Raw genomic sequence first — 20,717 nt, 5'->3', positions numbered from 1 at the left:
GCAACCTCTGCACTCGACGAGATTTCAGAGATCGAAGAGGCAAACTCAGATATCGGAAAGGCATCTGCTTTTCTAGACGTGTCAGCATCTGTCACATGCAGAGTCAGCTTTGCGAAAATCACGGGCAGTTTGTCGAAGCGCCAATTCCAGATATCGAAGAGGCATATGCTTTTCCAGACGTGTCAGCATCTGTCACATGCAAAGTCAGCTTTGCGAAAATCATGGGTAGTTTGTTGAAACGCCGATTCCAGATATCGAAGAGGCACTTGCTTTTCCAGACGTGTCAGCGCCTGTCACATGCACACTCAGCCTTGCGAAAATTACGGGCAATCTGTCGAAGATCTCTTATGAAGTAGAAAGCACGTGAAGTTCACTATTAAATCATCCAACGGTTGCTAACAAGAGTGAAAGAATAGTACCGGTTGTTAATTCCTATAAATGTCACCCTTCACCCTCCATTGCAAGGTAGACATACATAACCCTTCTTCTTCTCCGAGAATGCCTTTCCAACAAACCCTCTCGAGTCACTCAGTGTTCCATATTCCTTAGGGTACCTTTGCAAACAACTCATCCAAAGCAAAAGTATTTCATATCATGAAGGTTGAAAGCAAGAGTATCTCATATCATGTTTTCTCCATGTCTTTCTCCTTGTCGTTGTTTTGGGACAAGGAGAAAGAGAGCAATCAGCTAGCACTTGGTATCAATCTTCCGATCTGGAACCGACTGCCTGGAACCCCTTCCTGATTGCTTACCTAGCCTTGCTCTCAAGTACTCATCTTCATCATCCTATGCTTCCTCTTTGTCTACCACATCTGCCTGGGGAACAGATAAGGGAAGTGAAAATGATACCTCGAAACATGTGGAGACAATTTGCCAATTCATCCTCAGCTAGGGACAAGGAGAAAGAAAGCAAGAGGTGGGCACTTGGAAAGATTGAAGAAAGAAACAGACCATCACCTCTACCTCGTGCCTGCCTGCCGTGCAAAAGAAACAAGCAGAGAAGAATGCAGACTGCACAATCAAATCAACCCGGCAGAAAAAGTCTGATTTGAAACCAAGGAACTCTCGCTCAGAATTCCGAACCAGTTCGAGATCAAAGCTGTGGAAAGACAACAAGATCACCTATCTCCAAAACCAGATTTGCGTTCTTAAACTCTACTCTTTCTGGTTTTTACTTTGTTATACTTGTCATGTTTATTCGTTGTTTGTTTGGTTGCTTGTTTTTGTGTGAGTTTATGCTTGAAACATTGAGGACAATGTTTGATCTAAGTGTGGGGGGGGGGGGGTAACCATTGTTTTGCATGAAATTCGTAAGAGTTTATCACCCATTACTTCTAGTGTTGTTCCTTGCTGTTTTAAGTGTTTTTAAGCTGTTTTGGAGTGTTTTAGTGTGTTTTGACATAAAAATCCGAAAATCTCATAAAAATTTGAAAAATTGTTTTGAAAAACCCAAAAAGAGTTGTTTTTATGTGTTTGTTTGTGTCTTAGGGTACCTTCCAACACAATGATGAGGATTTGGTTTTTAATTACATGACTGTTAAAGAGAGTTATAAACATGGATGAAAATTTGATTTACTCTTTGGTGTATGCTTGGTTGTGGTTTAAATTTATGAATTCACATGCAATCATAAAAGAAAAATCAGTTTTGTAACATGCTTGAAGGAAGGAACTCAAATTAACGCTACAACCTTGTGAGACTTGAGCCTAAAACGTTTATTTGGAGAGTTAATAATCTATGCATTCTTGTTTTCTAAAGTCGTTGCATGATCTCATTATTCTTTGCTTGGTTACTACTTAGAAGGCGTTTCATCGTTGATAGGAACATATTTATGCGCTTTAGTTTAGCTTGTTCTTGTGCATTTATAGTGTTTTTGCTTAGTAAAGTAGTCTTTTAAGCTAGTTTTATGTGTTTTCAGGTTCTAAGGGCAAAATATGAAAAAGGATGCATTTAGGAGCCTTTTGGAGCAAAGTTGAGCTTGGAATGGATGTCATATGATTGGAGCCAAGAGGATGGACGAAATTGAAGATTTGAAGATGATGTTTCCTACTTGAACAAGGTTTCCTAGTCGAAGTAGGAAAGTGCCTAAGTGAAGATGGAATCCTAGTTGAATTAGGATTCCTAGTCAAAATGGGTTTCCTAGTTGAATTAGGATTCCTTGAAGATGAAGATTCCTACTCAAACAAGGTTTCCTACTTGAAGTAGGAAAGTTAAATCCAAATGGCATCAAGTTTCAGCAACAAAGAAGTTTTCCAAGTCCAAGAAGGAAAAGGAATCCAAGATGAAGAAGGAGAAGAATTCCAAGTCAAGGGAGGATTGAGACATGTTTTCCTAATGCTAGAAGGACTCCTAAGTGTTGTAGGACACAAATGAGAAGTTTCTAGAAAGTTTACATCCTTGCCGTGGGTTTCATGCAATTCCTATCAGTTTTGGGGCTTTCTAGAAGCCCTATCCTTAAATCCCTACATTGGTGCCGCACCCTAGCTTCTAGATGCCTAGTTCCTTGCCTTGCAAGGCATTCTAGAAACCTTATCACCTTATCCTATCCCTGCCGCACCTAGGACCTCTTTTCCCTTGCAAAATCTGATTGTTTAGACCTATTTCCTTGTGGATTTGGGTTATCCAAGTCCATATCTGATTACCCTAGGGTTTTAAGTGCCTATATATACTCCTATTAACCCCTAAATCAGATCACCACTCACCACAATTCACAATTCACTCCAGAAATTCGTCCAACCCTCTCCTCACTCTTGCCGCACCCACCAAACACCATTCCCCCTAGTTCTAAGTCTTGCCGCACCATCCCCACCCCCTAAACACTACTACATCCATCCATAACCATGCATCCATACACCTAAAGTCCCAACCTGTCCCTAAAAATCCTTTGCCGCACCAAGGAGGAGGAGGAAGCTCGGAAGTTCATGCAATTCAAGTTCGCGTCGCTGGAATTTCTAGGTGTTTCTTTTCCTTTGATTTCAATGTTTAAATTCAATTCTCTTTGTTTTGTGCGTATGAGGAACTAAACCCCCCTTGGCTAGGGGGGGATTCGAAATACATGTTTATGCTTGTGTTATGATTTGATTACTTCTAATTGCGTTTCATAAGTTGTGAATTCAATTTACTTATCTATGAGAATTACATTGATTTGTATGTGTTGGTTGAGAGTGCACACTTAATTATCATGCATAAATTGAATGCTAGGATATAAGGAAATTTCACCTAATCGTTATGGAATTATATTCACAAGTAGTAAAGGTTGATGATCTCAATCGCGTTAAGTAAATTCTTGGCATAAGTTTCATGCAATCATAGTAACAAGTGCTTCGTCAATGCTTATGGTTTTCATAGAACTTAATGATTCTTGCTTGTATCTCTATTATGCAATCATGTAGGGGACTTGTGGGGAATGTTTTGGGTTGTCGTATGCAATCATCCAATTCAATAACGTTAGGAAAATCTGAAGGTTAATTTAAGCGGACCTAATTAACTTGGGGCATTGAGAATTCATGGTTTATTGAAAAGCAATTGGAAATCGTTTTGTATGCAAGTATAACATGTGTGGAGATGAACCCCTTAGCTAGCCTTCCATTCACCCATTTAAATCAAATTCGTTTTTACAATTTGTTCTAATTTACAAAGTTTGTTTTGTTTTTAAATTCGTCCAAAACCAATCCCCCTTTGTTTTAAAGTGTCAAATTAGTTAGTAAGTGTTTTACTTTGTGTTTTTAAGTGTTTTGATTCAAGTTAAAACCCAAATTCGTCCAATTTGGTGCTTAGTGTCCAAAACTGCCCAGATTGTGTTTTTAAGGCAGTTTTGAGTGTTTTGGTGCTGTTTTGAGTCTTTTGGTTTGTTTTGGTGTTTTAAAGTTTAGTTTTGCATTCTTTGAGTCTATTTTAGTGTTTAAAACTTGTTTGTACGTTTTTGAGTCATGTCCAAGTGATTTTGCAATCCCTCCTAATCCCCGGTCTAGAACGATCCCTACTTACATACATTGCTACAATTGATAAAAAAAGGGTTTAATTTGAGTGCTTATATATTTCACATCAAATTTTGGCGCCGTTGCCGGGGATTAGCAACTTTGCTAATCCCTTGGATTGTTATTTTCGTTTTTCTTATTAGATCAGATTCTTATGTTATTTTGTTTCTTGTTTTAGGTACTTGTTTATGACTCGGAGCTCTAATCCGGTTCAAGAACATATTTTAGACTTTGACGACGATTTTGAGCGTGAGTTGAGACGAAAGAGGAAGAACCCGGAACCGAGTGAATCAAGTGCAAGTTCCGAGTCCGTTTCTGAAGTTGAAGAGGAAGTGGAAGACATGGCAGCGGACAACCGAACGATCAAGGAGCTTTCCGCTTCGGGATTGGATAATGCCGCACCTCTATGTATCCAGTACCCTAGGGCGGCTCAGGACAAAACTGCCGAGTTCGAATTAAAGTCAAGCTTGTTACATCACATTCCGAAGTACCATGGGCTGTCCATGGAAGATCCAAACAAGCACTTGAAGGAGTTTGAAGTCGTTTGCTCAAGCATGACTCCGGTAAACGTGGACGGAAGTATATTGAAGATGAAGGCTTTCCCCTTTTCTCTTATGGAAAAGGCAAAAGATTGGTTATATGAATTAGCTCCCGGAACAGTCACATCTTGGGAGAGCATGAAACGGGCTTTCTTAGAGAAGTTTTTTCCAACCTCTCGAGTCATTCTCCTACGAAAAAGGATAAGTGGAATTCAACAAGAAGAAGGTGAGTCTTTTCCTACATATTATGAACGTTTTAAATCTCTTGTTGCTTCTTGTCCACAGCATCAAATGAAGGAGGAGCTTCTTCTACAATACTTCTACGAGGGACTTCTACCAATCGAACGACAAATGCTAGATGCCTCGGCGGGAGGAGCATTGGTGGACAAGACCCCCACGGCAGCAAAGACCTTGATTGCAAATCGAGCGTTGAACGCTCAACAATACGAAGGTGTTGGACAAAGAGGCACTCCACGGCAACACCAAGTGAATGAGGTAAGTGCCATAACCGAACTTCAAAATCAAATGGCTAACCTTACTACTTTGCTTTCTCAGGTTGTGGAAGGGCCAAAAGTTCAAAATGTAAGTGCGTGTGGCGTATGTTCCATGCAAGGACACCCTACGGACAAATGCCCACAATTGATCGAGAACGGAGGGTGGGAGACCCTCAATGCCGTGGGTTTTGGGCAGCAATACCAACAAAGGAATGATCCCTTTTCTAACACCTACAATCCCGGTTGGCGTGATCATCCAAATTTCAAATGGCGAGAACCCCAACAAGGCCAACAACAAAGCACATTTAGGCAACAACCCCCGGGTTTCTATCAAAAGCCATTTGCACCAACTCAACCCCAAGCACAACCCACCCAAAAATCAGGTTCATCTATTGATAATGATCAAATTTTTAATTTACTAACTTCTATGGCGCAGGGAATGCAAAATAGGGACAAAAAGGTGGACGAGTTGGAGAGACAAGTAGGGCAAATTGCCGAGTTCATGGGGCAGGTTGCCTAGCTCAACCATTGCAAATCCGAAATGCGGCTTTGAATCTGCCAAGGCAATCATGTTAAGAAGTGGGAAACAAGTAGGAACAGCCCCACCACCATCCAAATCAGCCCCAAACAAGGTGGAGGAAGTGATAATTGAAGAGGAGGAACAAAGATTGGCCACGGCAAGGAAAGAGGTTCCTTTGCCGCAAGTCTCCATGGCTCCTAAGCCATCCAATCTGCCAAATAAAGGTACAACCATGTCCAATTCCATTCCTACTAATGATTTTCCTTTGAATGTCCCCTTTCCTAGTAGGTTCAAGCAAACAAAGAAAGAAGAAGCTGAAAAGGACATTCTAGAGACATTCCGGAAAGTGCAAGTCAATATACCTCTCCTTGATGCAATTAAGCAAGTACCTAGGTACGCCAAGTTTTTGAAGGAACTATGTACAACAAGAAAGAGAATTTCAAACAAAGAGGTTGTCCAGGTAAGTGAGAATGTTTCCGCTGTTTTGCAAAGAAAATTACCTCCTAAATGCAAAGATCCGGGAAGTTTTACAATTCCATGTGTTATAGGCAATACTAAATTTGAACATGCTATGTTAGATCTAGGAGCTTCAATTAATGTCATGCCATACTCAATATATGCATCCATGAACTTAGGAGAGCTTAAAAACGATGGTGTTATAATTCAATTAGCCGATCGTTCTAATGCATATCCGAAAGGAGTTTTGGAAGATGTGTTGGTGCAGGTGGATAACTTGATATTTCCAGCGGATTTCTACGTTTTAGAGATTGAGGACTCACCAAATGTCACCCCATTGCCGATTCTACTTGGGAGGCCTTTCATGAAAACAGCACACACCAAGATCGATGTGTTCAAAGGGACGTTGACAATGGAATTTGATGGGGAGATTATTAACTTTAACATTTCTGAAGCTATGAAATTTCCTAAAGATGATCATTCTTGTTTTTCTATTGATATATTGAATGAATTGGCGCAGGATTATCTTGATATGTTGGAAGACGATCCACTCGAAACGACAATTGCACAAGGATTTGGCACAAAACCCAACATGGCCGTACCAAATGATGAACATGCCGAGCTTGTGGCTGCCTTGGAATCATTGCCAAAACATCATGGTAAGCCGTCTAACCCAATTCCAATTCCCGTTTCCACTAATACGTTGTTACCTTCTGTGGTTCAGGCCCCCGTTCTTGAGCTTAAACCATTGCCGGATCATTTAAAGTATGCATTCTTGGGAGAGGGAGAGACGTTGCCCATCATTGTATCTTCATCACTCACGGCATTAGAGGAAGAAAAGTTGATTCGGGTGTTGAAAGAGCACAAAACAGCCATTGGATGGACATTGGCCGATATTAAGGGAATTAGCCCTACAACATGCATGCATCGCATATTTCTAGAGGAGGGGGCTAAACCAACTCGAGAGGCTCAACGCCGGCTCAACCCTCCGATGATGGAAGTCGTGAAAAAGGAGATTATAAAGCTTCTCGATTGTGGAGTGATTTATCCAATTTCGGATAGCCGTTGGGTCTCACCGGTTCAAGTTGTCCCGAAGAAGTCCGGAGTTACTGTGGTGAAGAATGCCGAGGATGAGCTTGTGCCAACCCGTATTCAAACAGGTTGGAGAGTGTGCATTGACTATAGGAAGCTCAACAACACCACAAGGAATGATCATTTTCCACTACCATTCATCGATCAAATGTTAGAAAGGTTAGCCGGTCATTCTTTGTATTGTTTTCTTGACGGTTATTCGGGATACAATCAAATTGTCATAGCTCCGGACGACCAAGAAAAGACCACCTTCACGTGCCCATTTGGTACTTTTGCTTACCGGCGCATGCCATTCGGATTATGCAATGCACCAGCCACGTTCCAAAGATGCATGGTAAGTATCTTTTCCGATTTTATTGAGAAGATTATTGAGGTATTCATGGATGATTTTAGTGTCTTTGGCGATTCGTTTGATGGTTGCTTGGAAAATCTCACATTAATCTTAAAACGATGCATGGAAACTAACCTTGTTTTAAATTGGGAAAAGTGTCACTTTATGGTAAAACAAGGCATAGTTTTAGGGCATATTGTTTCTGCAAGGGGAATTGAGGTTGATAAATCAAAAATAGATCTTGTACGCTACTTACCCTCTCCGACTTCGGTTAGAGAGGTTCGTTCGTTTCTGGGACATGCAGGATTTTATAGGCGATTCATCAAGGATTTTTCAAGGATTTCCACACCCCTTTGCCGACTTCTCCAAAAGGAGGTGCCCTTCGAGTTCAACGAGGAGTGTGAAAAGGCGTTCAAACACCTTAAAGAGATGCTAACTTCGGCCCCCATCATTCGGCCACCAGATTGGAGCATTCCCTTCGAGCTTATGTGCGATGCATCCGATTATGCTCTAGGCGCTGTTTTGGGACAAAGGAAGGACAAACAGCCACACGTCATATATTATGCCTCTCGGACCTTGAACGATGCTCAATTGAACTACTCCACAACGGAAAAAGAACTCCTTGCCGTTGTTTTTGCTTTAGATAAGTTTCGTTCTTATTTACTTGGTACTAAAGTAATAATTTACACTGATCATGCAGCATTGAAGTACTTGCTCACAAAGAAGGAGGCTAAACCAAGGCTTATTCGATGGATGCTTCTTCTCCAAGAGTTCGATATCGAAATCCGAGACAAGAAAGGAAGTGAGAACGTTGTGGCTGATCACTTGAGCCGTTTGGTGCATGAAGAAGATGTCATACCTATTCCAGAGACATTCCCGGATGAGCAATTGATGTCCCTAAAGGTTAGTGCACCTTGGTATGCCGATATTGTTAATTTTTTGGTGTCAAAACGTATTCCAAGTGAGTTCACTAGGCACCAACGTGATAAACTTAGGTATGATGCACGGTTTTATGTGTGGGATGATCCGTACTTATGGAAATTTTGCCCCGATCAGATTATACGTCGTTGTGTGCACGATTCTGAATGTCATTCAATTTTGAGTTTTTGTCACACTTATGCATGTGGAGGGCACTTTGGCACACAACGCACAGCCCTCAAGGTGTTACAATGTGGATTCTATTGGCCTAGTATTTTTAAAGATGCTAAAACTTTTTGCTTAACATGTGATAAATGCCAACGAATGGGTGGTATAAGTGCTAAGGACCAAATGCCGCAGGTTTCTATCCTAAATGTTGAAATTTTTGATGTTTGGGGTATTGATTTTATGGGTCCCTTCCCTTCATCGTATGGTTTCATGTATATTTTGCTTGCGGTTGATTATGTGTCGAAATGGGTGGAAGCCAAGGCCACCCGGACTAATGATTCTAAAGTGGTTGCAGATTTTATTAGAACTAACATTTTTGCAAGGTTTGGAATGCCACGAGTGATCATTAGTGATGGAGGGTCACATTTTTGCAATCGGACCATTGAAGCGTTATTGAGGAAATACAGTGTCACCCATAAAGTTTCTACACCTTACCATCCTCAAACGAATGGCCAAGCCGAGGTTTCCAACCGAGAGATCAAGCAAATACCTGAGAAGACAGTTGGGCCAACAAGGAAGGATTGGAGCTTACGGTTAGATGATGCACTTTGGGCGTATCGTACGGCGTACAAAACCCCCATTGGGATGTCCCCCTTCCGACTTGTCTATGGCAAGGCGTGCCATCTTCCCGTTGAATTGGAGCACAAAGCACTTTGGGCCATCAAGAAGTTTAACATGAACCTCGATGAAGCAGGAAGTCAAAGGAGATTGCAATTGAATGAGCTTGATGAGATACGGCACGAGGCGTACGATAATGCAAGCATTTACAAGCAAAAGACCAAAGCTTTCCATGACAACATGATCCGTGGGAAATCATTCTCAATTGGGCAGAAAGTGCTCTTGTTCAATTCCCATTTACGTTTGTTTCCCGGTAAGTTACGTTCTAAGTGGATTGGACCGTTTGTTATTACTAATGTTTTTGTGCATGGTGCAGTCCAAATCCAAAGCTTGAAAACGGGACACGAATTCAAGGTGAACGGACATCGTTTGAAGCCCTATTATGACACCTTTGTGGAGCATGCCGTGGATGACATACCCTTGGATGCCGTGGACCCTAGTAAGGAGTGAATGAGGTCTTCGTCCGGCTGTAAGACGTTAAAGCAAGCGCTACTTGGGAGGCAACCCATGCATTCAACAAAGGAGGACATAGAGAGCACTCCAATTCCAGATTTGCGTTCCTAAACTCTTCTCTTTGTTGTTAAATTCGTTTCTGCTATGTTAGGTTGTTTAGATGTTGTTTTGTTTGTTTGTTTGTTATTTGTGTGAGTATATGCTTGAAACATTGAGGACAATGTTTGATTTAAGTGTGGGGGGGGGGGGGTAACCAAAGTATTTTGATGCAAATTCGTAGGGTTTTGTCACCCATAATTTCAAATGTTGTTTCTTGCTGTTTTTAAGCCTTTTTAAGCTGTTTTGGTGTGTTTTAATGTGTTTTGAGTCAAAAATCCGAAAATCCCATAAAAATTTGAAAAATTTGTTTTAAAAACCCAAAAAGAGTCATTTTTGTGTGTTTGTTTGTGTCTTAGGGTACCTTCCAACACAATGATGAGGATTCGGGTTGTAATTGCATGACGGTTAAAGAGAGTTATAAACATGGATAAAAGTTTGATTTACTCTTTGGTTTATGCTTGGTTGTGGTTATAACTTATGAATTCACATGTAATCATAAAGTAAAAATCCGTTTTTGTAACATGCTTGAAGGAAGTAACTCAAACTAACGCTACAACCTTGTGAGACTTGAGCCTAAACGTTTATTTGGAGAGTTAAAAATCTGTGCATTCTTTGTTTTCTAAAGTCGTTGCATGATCTCATTATTCTTTGCTTGGTTGCTACTTAGAAGGCGTTTCATCACTTAGAACCAAACACTAGAACTCATGCCCATTTCATTCAAAACATGTCATTGATTTGCATAACACATATTCAAGATTAAGTTGTGTAGTGTCCACCATAGCCCAAAAGCCGTATATCCCTATTCCATTATGTTTTGTAGGTGTTAACCCCGTTGAGCCTCGTTTAGCCTATTTTCCTTGTTAACCACATTAGCCTCACCTAGCCTAGATTAGGACCATCCACACCCTTGTTCTTAAAACGTAGTAAAGCATAACGCAAGATGAATTCCTTTTGATCAATGTGTGCGGGAAACAAGTGTGGGGGAAGGATTAGTGATATAGGGATGTGCCAAAGTCTTGAATGAGGCACGGCAAAGAAGAGAAAAAAAAAATGAGAAAAGAAAGAAAAAAAAAGAAAAGTTGTGAAAAACATGCAAAATAGTTGAAATGCATGTGAAAAAGAGTTCCAAAGTGTTGTTTGTTGAAGAAAGGGTCCAAAGAGTTGCATTCGGCCCTAATTGATTGTTTGAGTCTTCCCTTCTGTTTTGAAATTGATTTCGGCATGCTAAAGTGAATTCTAAGTTTCGATTTCCATACTTTGCTTACTATTGTTTTAAAGAACGTTTGTTTTCCATATCCATTTTTGTTAGCCAATACCTTAAGCCCCGTTACAACCCTTGACTTTAATCTTGAGTGTTGTGTATTTCAATTTGTGGAGTTTGAAATTGGTTTGAGCATATGGTGTCATTGGTTCTCGCATCTAAGTAGTAGCATTCCATTCATGAGATCATATTTATAAACATGTTATTAACTCCGGAAATTGCTTTCTTTGTTATACATATATGTGAGCATTCGTTTTTATTTTTACATTAATCTTCTCACATATAACTAGTATAGGGTGTGTAGTCAGAAAATCTGTGTGAAAATTGAGTGCATATCTAGTAAGGAATTGAGGAATTCTCTAAGGCATGTTACTACATTCAAAACATTGTTTTAATTGGTTAAATGTGCACTAGTAAGTAGTGACTATGATTAAGTATGGGCTTAAGTGTAAAGATGGCTAAAATCTGTGGGAATGATGATTTTTAACATGTCATGTGCATTGGAAATCCCTGAGGCGATTGTTGGAAGGTTTAGGTTGTTTTACTTGTTTTATTTCGTTTTGTTCTTTTGTTTCGTTTTGTTTTGCTCGAGGACTAGCAAAAGCTAAGTGTGGGGGAATTTGATAGGAGCATATTTATGCGCTTTAGTTTAGCTTGTTCTTGTGCATTTATAGTGTTTTTGCTTAGTAAAGTAGTCTTTTAAGCTAGTTTTATGTGTTTTCAGGTTCTAAGGGCAAAATATGAAAAAGGATGCATTTTGGAGCCTTTTGGAGCAAAGTTGAGCTTGGAATGGATGTCATATGATTGGAGCCAAGAGGATGGACGAAATTGAAGATTTGAAGATGATGTTTCCTACTTGAACAAGGTTTCCTAGTCGAAGTAGGAAAGTGCCTAAGTGAAGATGGAATCCTAGTTGAATTAGGATTCCTAGTCAAAATGGGTTTCCTAGTTGAATTAGGATTCCTTGAAGATGAAGATTCCTACTCAAACAAGGTTTCCTACTTGAAGTAGGAAAGTTAAATCCAAATGGCATCAAGTTTCAGCAACAAAGAAGTTTTCCAAGTCCAAGAAGGAAAAGGAATCCAAGATGAAGAAGGAGAAGAATTCCAAGTCAAGGGAGGATTGAGACATGTTTTCCTAATGCTAGAAGGACTCCTAAGTGTTGTAGGACACAAATGAGAAGTTTCTAGAAAGTTTACATCCTTGCCGTGGGTTTCATGCAATTCCTATCAGTTTTGGGGCTTTCTAGAAGCCCTATCCTTAAATCCCTACATTGGTGCCGCACCCTAGCTTCTAGATGCCTAGTTCCTTGCCTTGCAAGGCATTCTAGAAACCTTATCACCTTATCCTATCCCTGCCGCACCTAGGACCTCTTTTCCCTTGCAAAATCTGATTGTTTAGACCTATTTCCTTGTGGATTTGGGTTATCCAAGTCCATATCTGATTACCCTAGGGTTTTAAGTGCCTATATATACTCCTATTAACCCCTAAATCAGATCACCACTCACCACAATTCACAATTCACTCCAGAAATTCGTCCAACCCTCTCCTCACTCTTGCCGCACCCACCAAACACCATTCCCCCTAGTTCTAAGTCTTGCCGCACCATCCCCACCCCCTAAACACTACTACATCCATCCATAACCATGCATCCATACACCTAAAGTCCCAACCTGTCCCTAAAAATCCTTTGCCGCACCAAGGAGGAGGAGGAAGCTCGGAAGTTCATGCAATTCAAGTTCGCGTCGCTGGAATTTCTAGGTGTTTCTTTTCCTTTGATTTCAATGTTTAAATTCAATTCTCTTTGTTTTGTGCGTATGAGGAACTAAACCCCCCTTGGCTAGGGGGGGATTCGAAATACATGTTTATGCTTGTGTTATGATTTGATTACTTCTAATTGCGTTTCATAAGTTGTGAATTCAATTTACTTATCTATGAGAATTACATTGATTTGTATGTGTTGGTTGAGAGTGCACACTTAATTATCATGCATAAATTGAATGCTAGGATATAAGGAAATTTCACCTAATCGTTATGGAATTATATTCACAAGTAGTAAAGGTTGATGATCTCAATCGCGTTAAGTAAATTCTTGGCATAAGTTTCATGCAATCATAGTAACAAGTGCTTCGTCAATGCTTATGGTTTTCATAGAACTTAATAATTCTTGCTTGTATCTCTATTATGCAATCATGTAGGGGACTTGTGGGGAATGTTTTGGGTTGTCGTATGCAATCATCCAATTCAATAACGTAGGAAAATCTGAAGGTTAATTTAAGCGGACCTAATTAACTTGGGGCATTGAGAATTCATGGTTTATTGAAAAGCAATTGGAAATCGTTTTGTATGCAAGTATAACATGTGTGGAGATGAACCCCTTAGCTAGCCTTCCATTCACCCATTTAAATCAAATTCGTTTTTACAATCTGTTCTAATTTACAAAGTTTGTTTTGTTTTTAAATTCGTCCAAAACCAATCCCCCTTTGTTTTAAAGTGTCAAATTAGATAGTAAGTGTTTTACTTTGTGTTTTTAAGTGTTTTGATTCAAGTTAAAACCCAAATTCGTCCAATTTGGTGCTTAGTGTCCAAAACTGCCCAGATTGTGTTTTTAAGGCAGTTTGGAGTGTTTTGGTGCTGTTTTGAGTCTTTTGGTTTGTTTTGGTGTTTTAAAGTTTAGTTTTGCATTCTTTGAGTCTATTTTAGTGTTTAAAACTTGTTTTTACGTTTTTGAGTCATGTCCAAGTGATTTTGCAATCCCTCCTAATCCCCGGTCTAGAACGATCCCTACTTACATACATTGCTACAATTGATAAAAAGAGGGTTTAATTTGAGTGCTTATATATTTCACATCAATCGTTTAGTTCCAAATGCTAGAACTCATGCCCATTTCATTCAAAGCATGCTATTGATTTGCATAACACATATTCAAGATGAAGTTGTGTAGTGACCACCACCAAAGCCAAACTGCCGTGTATCCTATTTCATTATATGTTTAAGTTTAACCTCGTTGAGCCTTGTGTAGCCTATGTTCTTTGTTAACCCACACTGTCCTCACCTAGCCTAGATTAGAACCATCCATACCCTTGTTGTTGAAGCATAGTAAAGCATGACTCAAAATGAATTCCTTTTTATTAATGTATTGCAGAAAACAAGTGTGGGGGAAGTGATTCTTGTTGGGTGTGTGCGCCAGAGTCCTTAATAAGGCACGGGTAGGAAAGAAAAAGAAAAAGAAAAATTCGTGGAAAATAGAATAAAAAGAAGAAAAGTTGTGAAAAAAGAGCTTTAAAATGTCGTTTGTTGAAAAAGGGTCCAAAAACATTGAATTTAGCCCTAACTATTGCATGAATCTTTCCTTTATATGTAAAAATTGATTTTGCATTCTAAAGTGAATTCCAAGTGTCTATTTCATTACTTTGCTTGCTATCGCTTTAAGAGCGTTTGTTATTCCTATCATCTCTTTGTTAGCCATTCCCCCCAAGCTTTGTTACAACCCTTAACTTCAATCTTGAGTGTTGTGTGTTTCAATTTGTGGAGTTCGAAATTGGTATGAGCATATGGTGTCACTGGTTCTCGCATCTAAGTAGTAGCATACTATTCATGAGATCATATCTAAACATGCTTATTAACTCCAGAAATTGCTTTCTTTGTTATAACATATGTGAGTACTAGTCTTCCATGTTTACATCAATCTTCTCACATATAACTAGTGTAGGGTGTGTAGTCAGAAAATGTGTGTGAAAATAGAGAGTATCTAGTAAGGAATTGAGGGAATTCTCTAAGGCATGTTACTACATTCAAAATGCTGTTTTAATTAATTAAATGTGAGCTAGTGAATGGTGACGATGATTAAGTATGCTCGAGCGTAAGGATTGCTTAAATCTATGTAAGTGGTGATCTTTGGCATGTCATGTTTCATTGAAAATCCCTGAGGCAAATGTTGGAAGGTTAGGTTGCGTTTTGTTTGTTTTGTTTGTTTTGTTTGTTTTGTTTGTTTTGTTTCGCTTTGTTTCTTTTGTTTTGCTCGAGGACTAGCAAAAGCTAAGTGTGCGGGAAATTGATAGGAGCATATTTATGCGACATAGTTAGCTTGTTCTTGTGCATTTGTGTTGTTAATTATGTATTTTAAGTCATTTTCGTGTGTTTGTAGGTTCAAATAACAAAGTTGGCAACAAAGTGTTATTTGGAGCACTTTGGAGCATTTTTGGGCCAAGATTGGATAGTGCAAGCATGGAGACATGAGGATGGACGTTTTTGAAGATTAGAAGGCTAGAAATCAGCATGTGTGTGTGCAAGTGTGTTGACCTACAACTACAAACACTCATCCACTACACCCATTACATCCACTCATTACCAAACATACATCCACTACACCCATTACATCCACTCATTACCAAACATCCATCCACTACAACTATTACATCCACTACACCCATTACATCCACTCATTACCACAACATACACCACTACCACCTTAATTAGATGGTGGTCCTCTCCCTAGCCTATAAATACATCCACCCTTCACCATAACAAAGGGGGAGGAGAAAAGATCCATCAAAAGACACTACATTCACATCTCACAACTCCATACACTTACACTTTCATTCCTTAGCCTGGAGAACACAATCCACCCATCCACCATTCACCATAACTCACCTATATCCATCCACCACCATAATTTACCACTCATCCATCAAACCACACCTTGTGCAGCAACAAAGAGAAGAAGGAGGACCATTGGACGTGCTTGCCATTCAAGTTGGATTGTTGGAGCATTTTTAGGTGTTTTCATTCTTTTGTTTTCAATGTCTAAATTTGTTTCCTTTGCTTTATGAGTATGAGGAACTAAACCCCCCTTAGCTAGGGGGGAATTCAAAACCATGTTCATGCTTGCAATATGATTTGATTACCTTCAGTTGTGATTTCATAAGTTGTGAATTCAATTTGTTTAACTGCTTGATTGATAACTTATTCGTGTATGTTTATTAAGAGTGCACACTTAGTTTGCATGCATGAATATGATGCTAGAGTATAAGGGAGTTTCACCTAATAGTTACAAACTTATATTCACAAGTAGTGGAGGTTGCTTATAAACGATCGCGTTAAATAAATTTTTTGCAAGAGTTTCATGCTCATCATAGTAACGAATGCCTCGTCAATACTTATAGTTTTCATAATGCTTAATGATCTTTGATTGTATCTTTATTGTGTTGTTCACGTAAAGAACTTTTGAAGAATGCTTGAATTGTTGTATGCACTTTCCCATCCAATTCAATAACTTAAAGAGAACTTGAAGGTTAACTTAAGCGGACTTAATTAACCTGGGGTGTTGAGTTTCATGATTGATCGAAAGAACAACTGAAAATTGGTTTATGTGCAAGTATGTCATGTGTGGAGAAGAACCTCTTAGCTAGCCTTCCATCCATTCAATTTACTCAATTTCGTGCAGATTTCATTAGTTCTTTAATTTACTTGTTTTGTTTTCAAATTCGTCAAAACCAAAACCCCCTTTACTTTAAAGTGTTTTATTAGTCAAAATCTGTTTTGATTTGTGTTTTTAGCTGTCCCAAAAGTGTGTTAGAGTCCAAATCTGCCCTGTTTGTGTGTTTTAGGCAGATTTGAGCGTTTTTAGCTTGTTTTGAGTCCTTTGAGTTTGTTTTAAGTTCTTTGAGTCTAGTTTAGTGTTTTTAACTTTGTTTATATGTTTTTAAGTTAGTTTAGAGGTTTTAGCAAGCCCTCCTAATCCCCGGTTTAGAACGATCCCTACTTGCATTTATACTACAATTTGACAACAAGAGGGTTTAATTTGTGTGTTAAGTTAATTTTCGCATCAACATCCAAAATAACAATATTACATTGTCCAACATCCAGAAGTATTCCTCGGATACCAATAGATAAACATCCAAATTAACAAATTAACAGATTGGAAATATAGAAAACCTAAAGTATTTCTCGGATACCAATAGATAAACATCCAAAAGTTGGAAGAAGCAAAAATGTTTGACCACAGATTGTCAAAGTACCTACGGTTCACCCATGGAGTGTGACAAGCGAACAAGAGTTCATTAAACTAATAAGAGTAATGGCAGAAGGTGACCCTCTCCTAATGGAGTTAGTTTGAAGGTAACCTCATCTCTTTTGATACTAAAAATACCGTGAAAAGGGTGTAAGAAAACATGTACCATTTTGTTGATTGTCATACGAAACTCTTTTCTTCTTTTTTAGGGGGGTATCTTTGGTCTCATTTTTCCTCGTTTTCATTTTTTGTAGGTTTATGTTTTACCATTCATTACTGATTGAAGATCCCCCCAAAAGATGTATTCATCTCTCTCTATTTGTTCATCAATATATGAAATTAGAATTTGTGTCTTCAACAATCCCAAATTTGACTTGTAGATTGATTCAAATGCTTGCAACTGCTACATTTGGATTTTTTTTTTGTTAGAATATCATCTTGAATTATTAAACTCCCCAAGACTTACCGGTACTAGTGGCTAGCTCTCCAACCTTTATTTCTTTTAGCAACTCATCCTCTACAGAAACCCTGAAATGTAATTTCAAAGGGGGGAATGAGTAAGCTCGGGCAATTTCGTTCATAAGCTCGAGTTGATAATTTTGTAATTATCAATTCAATCATCAATCTACTGCAAAATTAAAAACCCTAAAATCCCAAATTCCAATTTAAAAACCCTAAAATCCCTACACCCAAAATTCAAATTACAAATTAATAACAAAACCCTAATTCAAAATTACCTAAATTTTAGAGGGATGATGGTTGGTACCAGTGTCCTCGACGACGGTGATGGGGTTGCTATCAAAAAGGAGAGAATCGATGGCAGGGGTGATGGCCTAGCCCCTGGGTTTTCTGGGATGTTGTCCAGGAGGATGATGGGTGGTGGTGCCGTTGTGTTCGCCAAGGAAAATCGATGGTTGGTGAGGGGGAGGACGATTGGAGTCGAGGGAAGGGAACTGTCGAGGGAACTGTCGATGTTGAGAAGGGACTGAGAGAGAGTCTGAGAGTGAGAGTGAGAGTGAGAGTTGAGATGAGATGAGAGAGAGATAGAGAACATAGGGTATAAAACTAAAAGATTACATATGGCAGCTTATTCATCAATCTGGTCCGACCATTTTAATTACAAACGGGCCGGTCTAGGTACCCGTGATTCCTATACTCCAGGAATCGGCCCGAACCGAAAATCACAAAGGCCTGCCCTGTTTCTCTTTTTTAAAAGTAGGAACCAACCCTTACCCGCCCCGAACCGCCATTATTTGCCCCGACCCGCGGTTCCTGTACTCGTTTGGCCACCCTTAGTGCACACTTAATTTGCATGCATGAATCTGATGCTAAAATATAAGGGAGTTTCTCCTAATCGTTATGAACTTATATTTACAAGTAGTGGAGGTTGATAGTCACAATCATGTTAGGTAAATCCATGGAAGGAGTATCATGCAGTTCATAGTTACGAATGTCATGTCAATGCTTATGATTTTCATAAAACTTAATGATCTTTGATTGTATCTCTATCATGCTGTTCATATAGGGAATTTAAGAAGAATAATTTGGTTGCCGATGAGTATTCCATCCAATTCAATGAACTTAGGAAAATCTGAAAGTTAATTTGTGCTTTTCACAATTAATTTGGGGCATTGTCGTTCATGGTTTAAAGAAACAATACTGGAAATCAATTTATGTTGCATATGTTTCATGTGTGGAGAAGAATCCTCTAGCTAGCTTTTCACCCTTGAATTCACCTAAATTCGTTTTTAACTTGCTTTGTTTCTGCAAGTTATTTGTTTTAGTTAATTTCATCCAAGTCAATCCCCCCTTTAATGAAGTGTGTTAGATTAGTTAGAAGAGTGTTTGAATCTGTCCAATTTAGTGTTTTGAGTCAAGTAAGTCTTAAATTCGTCCAAATAACTCTTTAGAGTCAGTTTTGAGTCTTTTTTATTGTTTTGTGCTGTTTTGAGTTAGTTTGGTTTGTTTTGAGTCATATAAGTCTAGTTAAGAGTCTTAGAGTCTAGTTTTCTGTTCTTAAGTTTAGTTTTGTGTTTTTAAGTCAGTTTTTAGTAGATTAGCATCCCTAGTTAATCCCCAGTCTAGAACGATCCCTACTTGCATTTTTACTACAATTGTCAACAATAGGGTTTAATTTGAGTGTTAGAATATTTCACTTCATGATCCCATCCGGATCCATTTTGTAGGGATCCTCACATCTTAGTCATTTATCGTGTATCGTGCGTTCAGAAATCATTTGATTTTTTTATTTAAAATTAAATACAAATAATATCTAACGAAAACTAGTCGCACGATGTACGCTTCCTTTTCCGTTATTCTCAACCTAGACTCTAATATTAAAGAAACAAAATAAGACACGTTAATGTTTTTTATTTTTCTTTCAAGCTGGTAAGTTAGAAAAAGATAGGGTTTAGGGGTTTTTTTTTTTTTTTTTTTTTTTTTTTTTGGTCAAAGGGTTTAGGTTGAGCAAGCTGGTAAGTTCGAAAAAGATAGGGTTCAGGTTTTCTTTCAAGCTGGTAAGTTAAGATTTAGATCCAAAATTAAAAATTCTGTTAACTCTCCGTTATTTATTAGCACGTGAGGCATACATATTAAGCTAAAACAAAATTTTTCGTTAATTGTTAGCTCGTGGGGCTACATGTGAGGCTAACTTTATCTTTTTAGTCTCACATGTGAGCCTTTAAGTGCTAACAATTAACAGATAATTGATGAAATTTTCAAATTCGGGCCTAAATCCTAACAGACTTTATCACAACAGCTTAAATCCTAATTTTTTTTACCATAGGGATTATCCTCCAACTACCCTACGGAGACTTATAATCCAATTAAGTCTAATAAAAAAGAATGGAGGTGGTGGAGAAGACTTGCTTACAGTAAAAGCCTTGCACTTAGATATCTTATGTTCTTGCATGTAGGGGTGAGCACCGACCTGTTTGAAACGAACCGATTCAGGCCGGGTTGGTCCATGGGTTCAATTATTTATTTTTTTAGAACAGATCATAAGGGGGTGAGGTGAATACATCTTTCACAACCAACCAAAAAACAAAAAAATGTTTCTTAAATTCCCATCTTTCCCTGCCAATATTAACAAATAAGAGCTTACAAGGATGAGTTCACATTCAAATCCACAAGTACCTTTTGAAAAAGCTCCTTCGACCCGCTGTGGAAATGTGTTTCCTAGGCGAGGTTTTCTTTTACCAACTTTAGTTTCATATAAGCACCCACCTTTTGCATAAAGAACTCCATCAAGAATTTGTTGACTGGAAGATAACCAAATTTAGAAATTTGGAAGTTGGGAATAGACGACGTCTTTCCAGATGCAGCTAATACAGTGACAGCAGCTGCAGCAACAGCAACCATACCTGCACCAGCAGCTGAACCACCGGTGGTGAATCGGTGAAGGTCTGGGGTGACGAAGGTGAATCGGTGATAGTCTGAGTTAGGTGATAGTCCAACAATAATGGTATGTACCACTGTGTGATACCCCAATTTTTTTTTTCTTTTTTCAATGTCTATTTTGTTGAGAATGAATCTCACATTAATGGAAAAAGGGACTTTGCATGAGTTTATAGGTAAATTAGTCTACTCTCTATATTGCCAATTAGTTTTATAGTGAAACATAACTTCATAACCAGTGCAATAAGTGCGGATATGAAACGACTGGTTTTAAAGACGAAAACTTGGGTAGAAGATGCGGAATAAGTGCGGATACCTGTTACT

The sequence above is a fragment of the Malus sylvestris genome, chromosome 9 (assembly GCF_916048215.2).
Source record: "Malus sylvestris chromosome 9, drMalSylv7.2, whole genome shotgun sequence".
Classification (NCBI taxonomy): Eukaryota; Viridiplantae; Streptophyta; class Magnoliopsida; order Rosales; family Rosaceae; genus Malus; species Malus sylvestris.
Note: the sequence above shows the minus strand (reverse complement) of the source record.